The sequence below is a fragment of the Sminthopsis crassicaudata genome, chromosome 3 (genome assembly GCF_048593235.1).
Source record: "Sminthopsis crassicaudata isolate SCR6 chromosome 3, ASM4859323v1, whole genome shotgun sequence".
NCBI classification, from domain to species: domain Eukaryota; kingdom Metazoa; phylum Chordata; class Mammalia; order Dasyuromorphia; family Dasyuridae; genus Sminthopsis; species Sminthopsis crassicaudata.
The window spans coordinates 181,367,174-181,379,440 of NC_133619.1; the positions used below are offsets into that span (position 1 = coordinate 181,367,174).

Genomic DNA, 12,267 nt, shown 5'->3' on the forward strand with positions numbered 1-12,267 from the left:
TACATGATTTTTCCAACTGGTAAGCTTTTGATTCCATTGATGAACTGAAACAAAATTGATAATTAGAACTAGCAAAAAAGGCCAATAAAATAGCCTTTGTTTACTTTAAGGCTACACTCCTGGTGACATTAGTTTATTAAAGTATAGGACTCAATAAACAGAAGTCTGCCTCACTATAAATCCATTTGATCAATCCTAAAAAAGATCGTGGTCTATAAAGCAATAAGACACAAAGACGAAATGACATAATTCAAAAGTTTACACTGTAATGAGAGGACACCATATGTATACATATAATACAAAGTAGGGAATGATGAGGGCAAAGGAGAGATTCAAAGTGCCACAGGAAATTAAGTTGGCTTGGAGCAAGGGAGGAGTAAAGAAAGACTTCATGAAGAATGTGCTAACTTAACATAACAGTTAATATAGAACCTGAAAAAATTTGGCAGAATGTGCTAGCGCTGTCAAAAAGGTATCATCACAAATAATACCAATGGGGAAAATAAAAAACAAAACAAATAAACAAACAAAAAACACCAACAACTTCTATCCTTGTATAAAATCTGTGATGGCATATGTATCTATGTTTTTCACATACGAAACAAAAGATATAAGGAAACAGAAGAAGGTAGGGACTTCTCCCAATATCAAGAAGTTTAAAGAGCACTTTACACTGAAGTAGAAAATATCTGTAATTTATTAGCTCTCTTCCCCAAAGGGATAATAGTATAAAAATGTTATACAATCAAAATAACACAGAATATTAACTAGTTGAGGATAGGTTCATAGAAATTCATTAGTGTTTGGATTCATAATGAGTTATTAAAAGAAGTTAGGATCAAATAGCCTTCCCATAAAACATTAATCGGTGTCCCTGATAAAAGAAAGAATTACTAAAGAAATCATCATTGATATGACCATTTTGGAATTTCTAACACTCAAATAAATATGTTCAAGAATTCAAATCAATTGCCAGATAATAGTGAAAGTGCAAATGTAGACTCTTAACAAATCAATATGTTTAGCCTTTAAAAAAATATTCATGAAATATTTTTTATAAAAACCAAGACAAAACTTAAGGCAGTTTTTCAGTCTACAAAAGAGGAATTCTAAACATACAGGTCAAATCTCTCACAATTAATATCTAGGGACTAACATTCTTTTGTTTTCCCTAAATATGAATTTTATCTAGATATTACTTGATATAATATCATGATATATAATCATAGATGTTTATTATTGGCAATAGAAGGTAAGAAATGTCAGTCCCTGGCTGAGACTAATCCTTTTGTTAGAAAAAGTTGTTTCTTACAATAATGATTATAATATATATGCTCTATAACTTTCTGAAGCCATGGGCTACATTCACATTCAAATATTATTGACACATGGGGGTAAGCAGTCTTAGTGGACAAAGCAAAAATAAAATATGATAGGTACACTGTCTCTACTTACTGCATAAGAGAAGATCAGTGAAATGACAAATTATCAATTAAATATAAGAGGAATTAAAACTTACTAGTATTTGATTTTGGGAAAGAAGATAACCCTTTTAAGAAGACTTAATCATTTCACTTTAACATATGCAAAGAAACAAGCTAAATAAGAAAAATTATCTTACTTTAAACTAAGTCTTTTAAAAAATTAAACTTGAATTAATTCAGCAACTAGAAATCTGAATGATAACATATTTATAGAGTCCAAATCCTGCACTGAAAAAGTAGAAAACTGTCCTTCCAAATACCTTAGCAAGACCCAATTAAGCTTTTAAAGCATAATTTGACTTACCTTTGGCACAGTTACAAGATGTGACAGATAAAATGAGGTACTACTCTTTAATAAAATTACTATCAGGAGATGGTATTTCAGAAGCTACAGAATTGTAGAACTGTCTTCAAATTTCACCTTTAGCAGAAAGTTTCACAGATAATTCTGATCCAGAATATTTGTATTAAGTGGTATAACAGCAGCATAAAATCTATATTAAAAAAAAAAAAAACAAAAAAAAAAGAACCAATCATATATTTGGTAGTATTTTAGTAGTTAATCTCAAAGTGACTAGTTTAATGGCTGAATTTGACCTTCCCCTTTCAACCAAATAACAATAACCTAACATAATAGTATTTCGGATTTCATTATAATTTTTTCTATTTTTCCAGTAAAGTCTAATTGATACTTTATAAGGGTGATTTGTTTTTCAACAGTTATACTACTGGAAAAAAATGTTCTGGTGAGTACTAAGATGGAAAGACTTAAAATAATGATATTTAAATACAAAAGCTCAAAATAAAGATACTTAAAACAACCTCTTTTTTGCCATTAAAAACTATTGAATTTGGAGCAGCTAGTTGGTGTAGTGGATAGAATACCAGTCCTGAAATCAGGAGGACCTGAGTTCAAATTTGACCTCAGACACTTAACACTTCCTAGCTGTGCGACCCTGGGCAAAGTCACTTAACCCCAATTACCTCAGCAAAAAACAAAACAAAACAAAACAAAACAAAATTTAAAAACTACTCCATTTAATTTGTATTTTAACATATCTGGGGAACACAAAGATATCATTATTAGGTTTTTTTAATACATACTTTTGAAGACACATTATTTCTAAACTATGGTACCATCAGGTGATTATTATATTATAGAAAAAAAAAATCATATATAACAGCTACCTAAGTCACAAAATGACTTGGAAAAACCCTACATAAATTTGTTAACCAGTAAATGGAAGATTGGCCTAAAATTGATGGGTTCCAAGTTCAAACTCCAGGAAAAGTAGAGGATAAATCTATTATTTCATATTTTGTCTTGGAATATGCAAGTATCAGAGCTGATTTTCTAAGAAATTCAAAGGGAATGACTGGCAACTCCATTTTACAAGTCATGTTGGCTGCAAGTACATGGTAGTCTCTGATAATGTATCTAATTGAAAGCATAGAGGGATACTTGAATACAAATATCAACAAATACATTGATATGTACAGGAATTTAGCTACCTAATAGGAGAAGCAGCATTAGTAAGTAAAGTATAAATCCTTGTATCAGAGAAGAATGTTAACTGTAGATTATTTTTTTTCTCTGAGCAGGTGTTTTGGCTATATGTGTTCAACATTTCTGTCCATCTATCATTTTATTGTAAACTTTTTTTTTGTTTTCTTTCTTTTTTTATTTTCAAAATAAATGCAAAGATAATTTCCAACACTGACCCTTGCAAAACCTTGTATTCCAAATTTTTCTCCCTCCCTTCCCTCTGTTCCTTTCCCCTAGATAGCAAGTAATCCAATATAGGTTAAATATGCAATTCTTCTATACATATTTCCACAATTATCATGCTGCACAAGAAAAAATATGATTATAAAAGAAAAAAATGAGAGGGGAAAAAAGTTAAGCAAACAACAACAAAAAAAGTCAAAATATTAAGTTGTGATTCACAATCAGCCTCAGAAAGTCTTCTTTCTGGATGCAGATGGCTCTCTCTATCACAAATCTATTGGAACTGCACTGAATCACTTCACTGCTGAAAAAAGCCAAGATCATCAGAGTTGATAATCACCTATCTGGTTGTTGCTGTATGCAAAATTCTCTTAGTGGTTCTATTCACTTCACTTAACATCACTTCATGTAAGTCTCTTTCAGGCCTTTCTGAAATCATCCTGCTGATTGTTTCTAACAAAAAATAATAGAATCAAACAATCTTTAACCATGATGAACTTACATTAAAAAGAGAAAGATGAGTACATATAAAATATGTATAGCATAGAATTTATACATACACAGCAAGTAGTTAAATGCAAAGGAGTTAGAGAGAATGAGTAAAATTTTCATGCAGAAGACAGGCTGGGCTTTACCCTAAAGGAAGAAAGACACTCTCTTCAAGACAAACTTACAGTGGCTTTGTAGAGAGAGAGATAGGAAGATCTGTGGATCTAAGAAGAGGGAAGATAGTTTGCCATAACTGCAGAGAGTAAGGAGGGGTTATAATAAGGATAGAAATAAATGCTGGAATCAAGTTGGAAAGTACTTTAAAAGGCCAAACAAAGAAGTTTGTATTTTATCCTAGAGGCAGTAAAGATCACTGAAGTTAACTGAACAGGAGAGGGAGATCATTAGCTCTACCTCATTCTGGCAACTGCACATAGGATAGATTGAAAATGAAAATCTTGAGCCAAAAAAACTAATCGAAATGATGTCGTAATAATGTAGGCAAGAGAGGATGAGGGCCTGAATTAAAGTGATAGTTATGTGAAAAGAGAGAAAATATCAGCTATTCAAGATAATATCAGGACAGAAAAGGCAATATTTGACTAGATTAGATATGTGGGTTAGGTAAGGGAGAGTAAGGGAACAGAAAGTCTGATGATGCAGCACGGAAAAGCAAGGGACTACAGAAACTACAAAGATAGTATAGAGCTAGGAGTTATATACAAAGAAAGCAGAATTAAAAAGACACAAAACCTAACAGTTACAAGATAAATGGTGTTCATTATTTGACCTTTGGCATTAGGAAGGTAATGTCTTAACTTGCAAATAAATTGGATTTAAATGAGGCAGAGCTGTATAAAGTCACAGCCTCACTTTCATCTCCAGAGTCATCAGGGTTCAGTGGCAAGACATGGATCTAATCGACTGGAGCAGCTTTTTTAGGGTCTTTCTTAGGTCTCTTTGTCTTAGGCAACCCATTCAAGATATTGAAAGAAGAAGGCCTACCATAGAGTCTTTGGTAAATATCTGCATGTTAAAGTAAGTATGATTAAGCAAAGAAGACCAAGAAAGAATGACCAGACAAAAAGGAAAAGAATCAGGAGAAAGTGGTATCTCAAGAAGCCATAAAGGAGAGCATTTCCAGAAGGAAAGGCTGTGCAGCAGTTTCAAATATAGCAAAGGTCAAGAAGGATGAAAACTGTCAGAGAACATCCAACTTGGCAGGTAGGAGACTTCTGTTTTGTTTTGTTTTGTGTTTGGAGTGAGGAGGTTTGGTTGAGTGATGTGGTCACAAACCATATTGTAAAAGGCTGGAACACACAAGGAAAATGAGAAAATGGAAGCAATATATATATATGTAGATAGCTTATATATATATGTGTAGATAGCTTTTTTCCTAGGAATCCGGATGAGAAAGGAAAAGAAATATACCATGAGAGTTTGAAAGAATGAGAGAGTGTAGGGAAGGGATTTTTTTTAAAGAATGAGGCAGATTTAGAATATTTGACAAAAAGAAAGACTTTGAAGGGCTAATCTAGCTAAATTTGGATAAACTCATGATCGGAAAGTTAACCAATCTATAAACATTTATTAAGTACCTATGTGACAAACCCTGTGTTAAGTACTGGGGAAACAAAAAGTGGCAAAAGACTGTCCATGACCTCAAGAAACTTACAATCTAATGAAGGAGACAACAATGAATCAAATATATATAAAGCAAGCTATGTATAAGATAAAGGTTACTGTTTGTCCTTCTTTCTCAAAGAGGACTAATGACTTTAGGAGATTGATGTCTTAACTTGAAAGTGAATGGGATTTAAGTGACAGAGAGCTGTGCCTTATTACAATAGCCTTATTCTTTCCTCCAGAGTCATCAAAGTCCACTGGCAAGACATAAATCAAGACAATTAGCAAAGGTCTTTCTCAGGTCTCAGTTTGTTTGAGGCAACATCCATTCAATAATTAAAAGCTAGGTAAGAATTGAGGCTAAAGATGGACTAGTTTACGCTCACAAAAGAACCAAACCCTCAGATTTTCTGACCAGAAAAAAAAGTTATATAAAGAAGCCCAATAAGACAATCAAATTTGAAAAAAAAATTAATATACATCCCCCCTCCTTGCTAATCATATGAAGATTATATTCTACACTGTATTCACTATATTCAAGTAAATATTTTCAGTCTTTTAATAATATTTTAGGAGACCCTGAAGCCCACCAATAGCTTAGAGTTCAATGACATTTTTAATTACAACCCTTATCCAGAGGAGCAACTTAATAATAGTTCAGTTAATATCAATTAATTCATTACTATCATAATTATAACCCAGAAGTATCTAGTTACATTCTAGTGAGAGGAAAAATAATTATACAAACAATAATTTAACTTAATTTCCTTTTTAAAAATAAGTATGAGCTGATTCAGATCAAAGAGCTTATTGGATTTTTTTAAAAGAGCATTTTCAGATGGCAGTCTTCCTTGTCCAAAAGTACATGGCAATAACTCCAGAGATACCATTCAAGAAAAATAATGATCCAACAATGGACATATTTTAAGTGTTAAGATATGAAAAAGAATTCTGACATAGCCATTTCAGACTGTTCTGTTAAATGCTAACAATGAAATGATAGCTCTCTAAAAGGGTCAACAGGTCCTAGCCAATAGTTTTCATTCACTGTTGGGTAGTTATCCCTTTCTTGGGAGTACTCAACCTGGCATTTCCTTGGGACTGTGCAGCTATTGTCAATTGATAGCACAATAGAAGAGAATATTAATGAAATGAGCTGCTCATTGGATTTAAATCACAATGCTCACTTGCCTGCTGACAGATTTTTGCTAGTGAGGCTTATTCTTGGAGAAAGTAAGGCAATGAGTATTTATATAGAGCCTACTATTACTGTGCCAGTTCTAAGTGAGGTGCCCCTTTTATAATTATTATTTCATTTGATTCTCTAGCATCCTGTGAATTAGGAGTTACTATCATCATAGTTGATGAAACTGAGGATGATAACGTGCCCAAAGTCATCCAGCTAGTTAAATATCTTGAGGCTTTGATGAGGTAGCTAAGACTGCTGAGTCTAGAGTCAGTAAGTCCCATCTTCTTAAGGTTCAAATCTGGCCTCAGACACTTACTACCTATATGATCCTGGGCAAGTCATTTATCCCTGTCTGCTTCAGTTTCTTCAACTGTAAAATAAGCTGGAGAAGGAAATGGCAAATCACTCTAGTATCTTTGCCAGGAAAACCCCAAATGGAACACAGAATCAGACACAACTTCCTGACTCCAAGTCTAGTACTCTATCCACTGAACCACTAACTGCCTCCAGAATATATAGCAAATTCACTTTGCCAATGCATACATGTCCCTGTTTGCAAGTTCATCTCTATACTCCAATGTGACACTTCAAAAAAAAAAAAAAAAGTTAATGTAGGAGCTTAATAAATCATACTGGACTTTTAAATTTGAAAATAAATAAAAACTAAAATTGTTAGCAAAAGGGAAAATAAAATTTGAACCCAGAAAGTAATTTCGATGCAATTAATCATTTATTTGTTGCTTTTGGTGAGTCAACTTAAGGGTTACTACAAGCCATCTGGGGAATACATTTTTTAAAAAGCATGATGCTTTTCATGGCAGTTTGCCAATCTATTTCACCAACATCTTACATAAAATTTTGTGGAAATTCATATAATGAATATCAAAATATTTTTCTTTTTTGATTTAAAGGAAATATCCTACAGCTTAATTTAATATGTAAACTATCTGTTAAAAGTATCATTTCAATTTAGTTCATAATTAGAGCATTCAATCTAAACAACAGAGGAAAACATACTTCTGTAAAAAACGATAGTATCAAGCAGCAAGACAAATATTTTTAGGCACATGATCACTGAAATTGAAAAACATGATTAACCAATTATATAGTTTACTGAAGAGTTTTCTAAAAAAAAAAAAAAAAACTGAAACATATATAGGAAAATATTCTCCATTTAAAATAATTTCATTCCTAGTTCAATGTACAATATTCTTTTTTTTTCCTTCTCTTTTTTAAAATTATAGCTTTTTATTTACCAGATATATGCATAGATAATTTTTCAGCATTGACAATTGCAAAACCTTTTGTTCCAACTTTTCAACTCCTTCCCCTCACCCCCTCCCAACATGGCAGGTTGACCAATCCATGTTAAATATATTAAAGTATAAGTTAAATACAATATAGGTATACATGTCCATACAGTTATTTTGCTATACAAAAAGAATCGGACTTTGAAATAGTGTATAATTAGCCTGTGAAGGAAATCAAAAATGCAGGGATTGGGAATTCTTTGTAGTGATTCATAGTCAGCTCCCTGAGTTCTTTCGCTGGGTGTAGCTGGTTCAATTCATTACTGCTCTATTGGAACTGATTTGGTTCATCTCATTGTTGAAGAGGACCACGTCCATCAAAATTGATCATCATACAGTATTATTGTTGAAGTATGTAATGATCAGGGGGCAGCTAGGTGGTGCAGTGGATAGAGCACCAGCCTTGAATTCAGGAAGACCTGAGTTCAAACCTGGTCTCAGACACTTAACACTTTCTAGCTGTGTGACCCTGGGCAAGTCACTTAACCCCAGCCTCAGAAAAACAAAACAAAAAAAAAAAGAAGAAGTATGTAATGATCTTCTGGTCCTGCTCATTTCACTCAGCATCAGTTCATGTAAGTCTCTCTAGGCCTTTCTGAAATCATCCTATTGGTCATTTCTTACAGAACAATAATATTCCATAATATTAATATACCACAATTTATTCAGCCATTCTCCAATTGATGGGCATCGACTTAGTTTCCAGTTTCTGGCCACTACAAAGAGGGCTGCCACAAACATTCTTGAACATACAGGTCCCTTTCCCTTCTTTAAAATCATGTACAGTATTCTTAAGACAAAAAAAATTAAAATGTGACTATAATATAAAGTTAATAATAAGTTTATTTCCTCCTCGAGTTTACTTAATTTTTATTAAATATAGTTTTCAGTTAAAAATAATTTGTAACTGCTGAATTATTTATTAAACTAGAATTTTTCTTTTATCCAAATAAGGAATTGGATTAGCTGACATTTTGCAACTGTTTATAAAAACCTGTTGATTAAGGACTCTATGGATCCTGCTGTCTTTTAATGGAATTATGAAGAACAATGAAAATCTATTCTGGCATAGTACAATGAACTAAGGAAGTCCAAGGAGACTTGGATTCAAATTCTGACTCTGCTATTATTGGCTATGAGACACTTGGTCAAGTTACTTGATCAAGTAAGTCACCTTTGGTCAAGCAACTCTACACTATAAAACTCCAAAGCCTGAATTTAACCTGAATTGGGAGAGGGAAGTGCATTACAGAGAATGAAATCGTAGGTACATTCATATGAAAAATTCATTCTAAGACAAAATACTTTTCACATGGCTGGGGAGCAGGTGATGGGGAGGGGGGTTTGAGAGGAACAGGGAAAAATTTTAACTAAACATGGTATAGTAGATATCATAAAAGATAACATACAAGATAACAATTAAAATTTTGAACTTTTGCACAAATTAATGGAGATAATTAGGAGGGAAAAGTTAGTATTAGAAAATTATTTGCTGGACTATTCCTTAGAATAATCAGGAGCATATATTTAAGACCGTCAGTAAGCATAATATGCAATAGAAATAAACTGCAACCTTTCCCAGTAAGATCAGGAGTGAAACAAGGTTGCCCACTATCACCATTACTATTCAATATAGTACTAGAAACGCTAGCCTCGGCAATAAGAGCCGAGAAAGAGATTCAAGGAATTAGAGTAGGAAATGAGGAAATCAAACTATCACTCTTTGCAGATGACATGATGGTATACTTAGAGAATCCCAAACACTCTGCTAAAAAGCTATTAGAAATAATTCAGAATTTTAGCAAAGTTGCAGAATACAAAATAAATCCACATAAATCCTCAGCATTCTTATATATCACCAACAAAATGCAACAGCAAGAGATACAAAGAGAAATTCCATTCCAAACAAATGTTGAGAGTATAAAGTATTTAGGAATCCATCTACCAAAGAATAGTCAGGAATTATATGAGAAAAATTACAAAACACTTGCCACAAAAATAAAGTCAGATTTAAATAATTGGAAAGACATTCAGTGCTCTTGCATAGGCCGAGCGAATATAATAAAGATGACAATACTCCCCAAACTAATCTATTTATTTAGTGCTATACCAATCAAGACTCCCAAGAATGTTGGAGGGGATGTGGGAAAACTGGGACACTGATACATTGTTGGTGGAGTTGTGAAAGAATCCAGCCATTCTGGACAGCAATCTGGAATTATGCCCAAAAAGTAATCAAACTGTGCATACCCTTTGACCCAGACGTACTACTACTGGGCTTATATCCCAAAGAAATACTAAGGAAAGGAAAGGGACCTGTATGTACCAAAATGTTTGTGGCAGCTCTTTTTGTTGTAGCTAGAAACTGGAAGTTGAATGGATGCCCATCAATTGGAGAATGGTTGGGTAAATTATGGTATATGAAGGTTATGGAATATTATTGCTCTGTAAGAAATGACCAGCAGGAGGAATACAGAGAGGCTTGGAGAGACTTAAATCAACTGATGCTGAGTGAAATGAATAGAACCAGAAGATCGCTGTACACTTCAATGCTGTATGAAGATATATTCTGATGGAAGTGGATATCTTCAACATAAAGAAGATCCAACTCACTTCCAGTTGATCAATGATGGACAGAAACAACTACACCCAGAGAAGGAACACTGGGAAGTGAATGTAAATTGTTAGCACTACTGTCTATCTACCCAGGTTACTTATACCTTCGGAATCTAATACTTAATGTGCAACAAGAAAATGGTATTTACACACATATATTGTATCTAGGTTTTATTGTAACACATGTAAAATGTATGGGATTGCCTGTCATGGGGGGGAGGGGATGGAGGGGGGGGTAATTTGGAAAAATGAATACAAGGGATAATATTATAAAAAAAATTACTCATGCACATATACTGTGAAAAAAAATTCTAAATAAAAAAAAAGAAAATTATTTGCATCAAATTAATAAATTAATAAATTTCTGATAGCCAAAGGATACAGAAAATTGACAAAAAACACCTGGAATCATTCTAACAATAGGTAAAGTAGTCAGAAGACATGATTCTTCAGAAGAAGAAATGCAAAGGATAAATGAGCAAATGAAAACACATTGCACTTGAAATTTACTAAAATATCCAAGTTTTTATTCATCTTTTTACTTATATCAGATATTTTTTACATTTGATTTCATTTGATATTTTCTAATTATATGTGAAAAAATGTTTTAAATTCATCTTTTTTTAAATTTTGAGTTACAATTTTTCTCCCTCTTCTATGTCTTCAAAAAGCAATTATATATGTGTAGTCACAAAAAAACATATTTCCATATTTAGACATGCTGAAAAAGAAAACACATTAAAAAAATTAAGTTTTAAAAGTGTACTTCAAGGTCATCAGTTTTGTTTCTGGAGTTGCATAGCAATTGTCATAGTTGTCGAGGGTCCTTTGGAATTGTCTTAGATCATTGTCCTGATAAGAGTAGCAAAGTCATTTATAGTTGATCATCTTCAGATTACTGCTTGCTGTTATTGTTAGATTTAGATAATTACTGGTCTGTTAGCTATCTTTCCAGCTTCATATCAGCTAATAATCTGATTAGTATACCATCTATGTCTGAAGGATTTGACAATGGGCAATAACCAATTGAAATAATCCTTAGAGACTGAATAAAATTTTTCACAATTAAATACCTTGTACATTTTTTGGCTTATAATCACTCACTGAAAAACAGGATTAGGTGATAGTTTGTCTTGGCAGAGTATATGTAAAAACAAAATCTGTATCTATTTTTAGTCTTTGATACTATTCTGGCTTTTCATTGTCTTACTACTACAAATATTTTTATAGCAATGCCTATTTTAGATATTGAGGAAATCTACAGAGGCAAGTTGGAACATGAAACACTGATGAATCTAAAGATTATCAAATCCCAAGCAAATGAGGTGATAGCTATCTACCGTAACTTTATTGCTAATGATCTGAAATACTATCTGAATTTTAAAATAAAAACCTTCTAGTTGGGGAGGAGGGGTGTCAAACTCTTAGATCTTTCAAGGGAAAATTGAAACTATCTCTAATTTACTATGGCTTCTGTAAATACAGGGAGGGAAATAATATTGTCTTAAAGCATCTAATAAAAAGTAAGCTAACATATTCAGCATTATTCCTTATTAAAAAACACTTACTAAAAGCAAATATGTGATGACAGATACCCTACAATCCATGAAGCTGAAATGGCTGAAGCTGGTAGATCACTTGAGATTGAGATTTTTGAATTGCAGGAGAGCTAAAATGTCTGGCACCAATATGATATGCCATCAGACTTCCTAAGGAGAACAAAGTTGAAAATCTGAACAGGTTAAAAACTCCAGTACTGATCTGTAATAGAATTCAACTATACATGAAAAATGGGAGAGTATCAGAACAAGAGAATGGAGTAGG

The 12,267-nt window shown here is 32.8% G+C and overlaps 1 protein-coding gene across 7 annotated transcripts in view; it reads right to left on the reverse strand.

The window, feature by feature from the left end:
* NCK2 (NCK adaptor protein 2) overlaps positions 1-12,267 on the reverse strand; it is a 208,366-nt gene that overhangs the window by 98,104 nt on the left and 97,995 nt on the right. For 6 of the 7 annotated variants that reach the window (XM_074299688.1, XM_074299689.1, XM_074299691.1 and 3 more), the window contains exon 3: positions 1,789-1,978. The exons of the other annotated variant lie outside the window; for it this stretch is intronic. The gene's annotated coding sequence lies outside the window, so the exon portion shown is untranslated. The remainder of the gene's footprint in view (positions 1-1,788; positions 1,979-12,267) is intronic. 7 annotated transcript variants of the gene reach the window in all.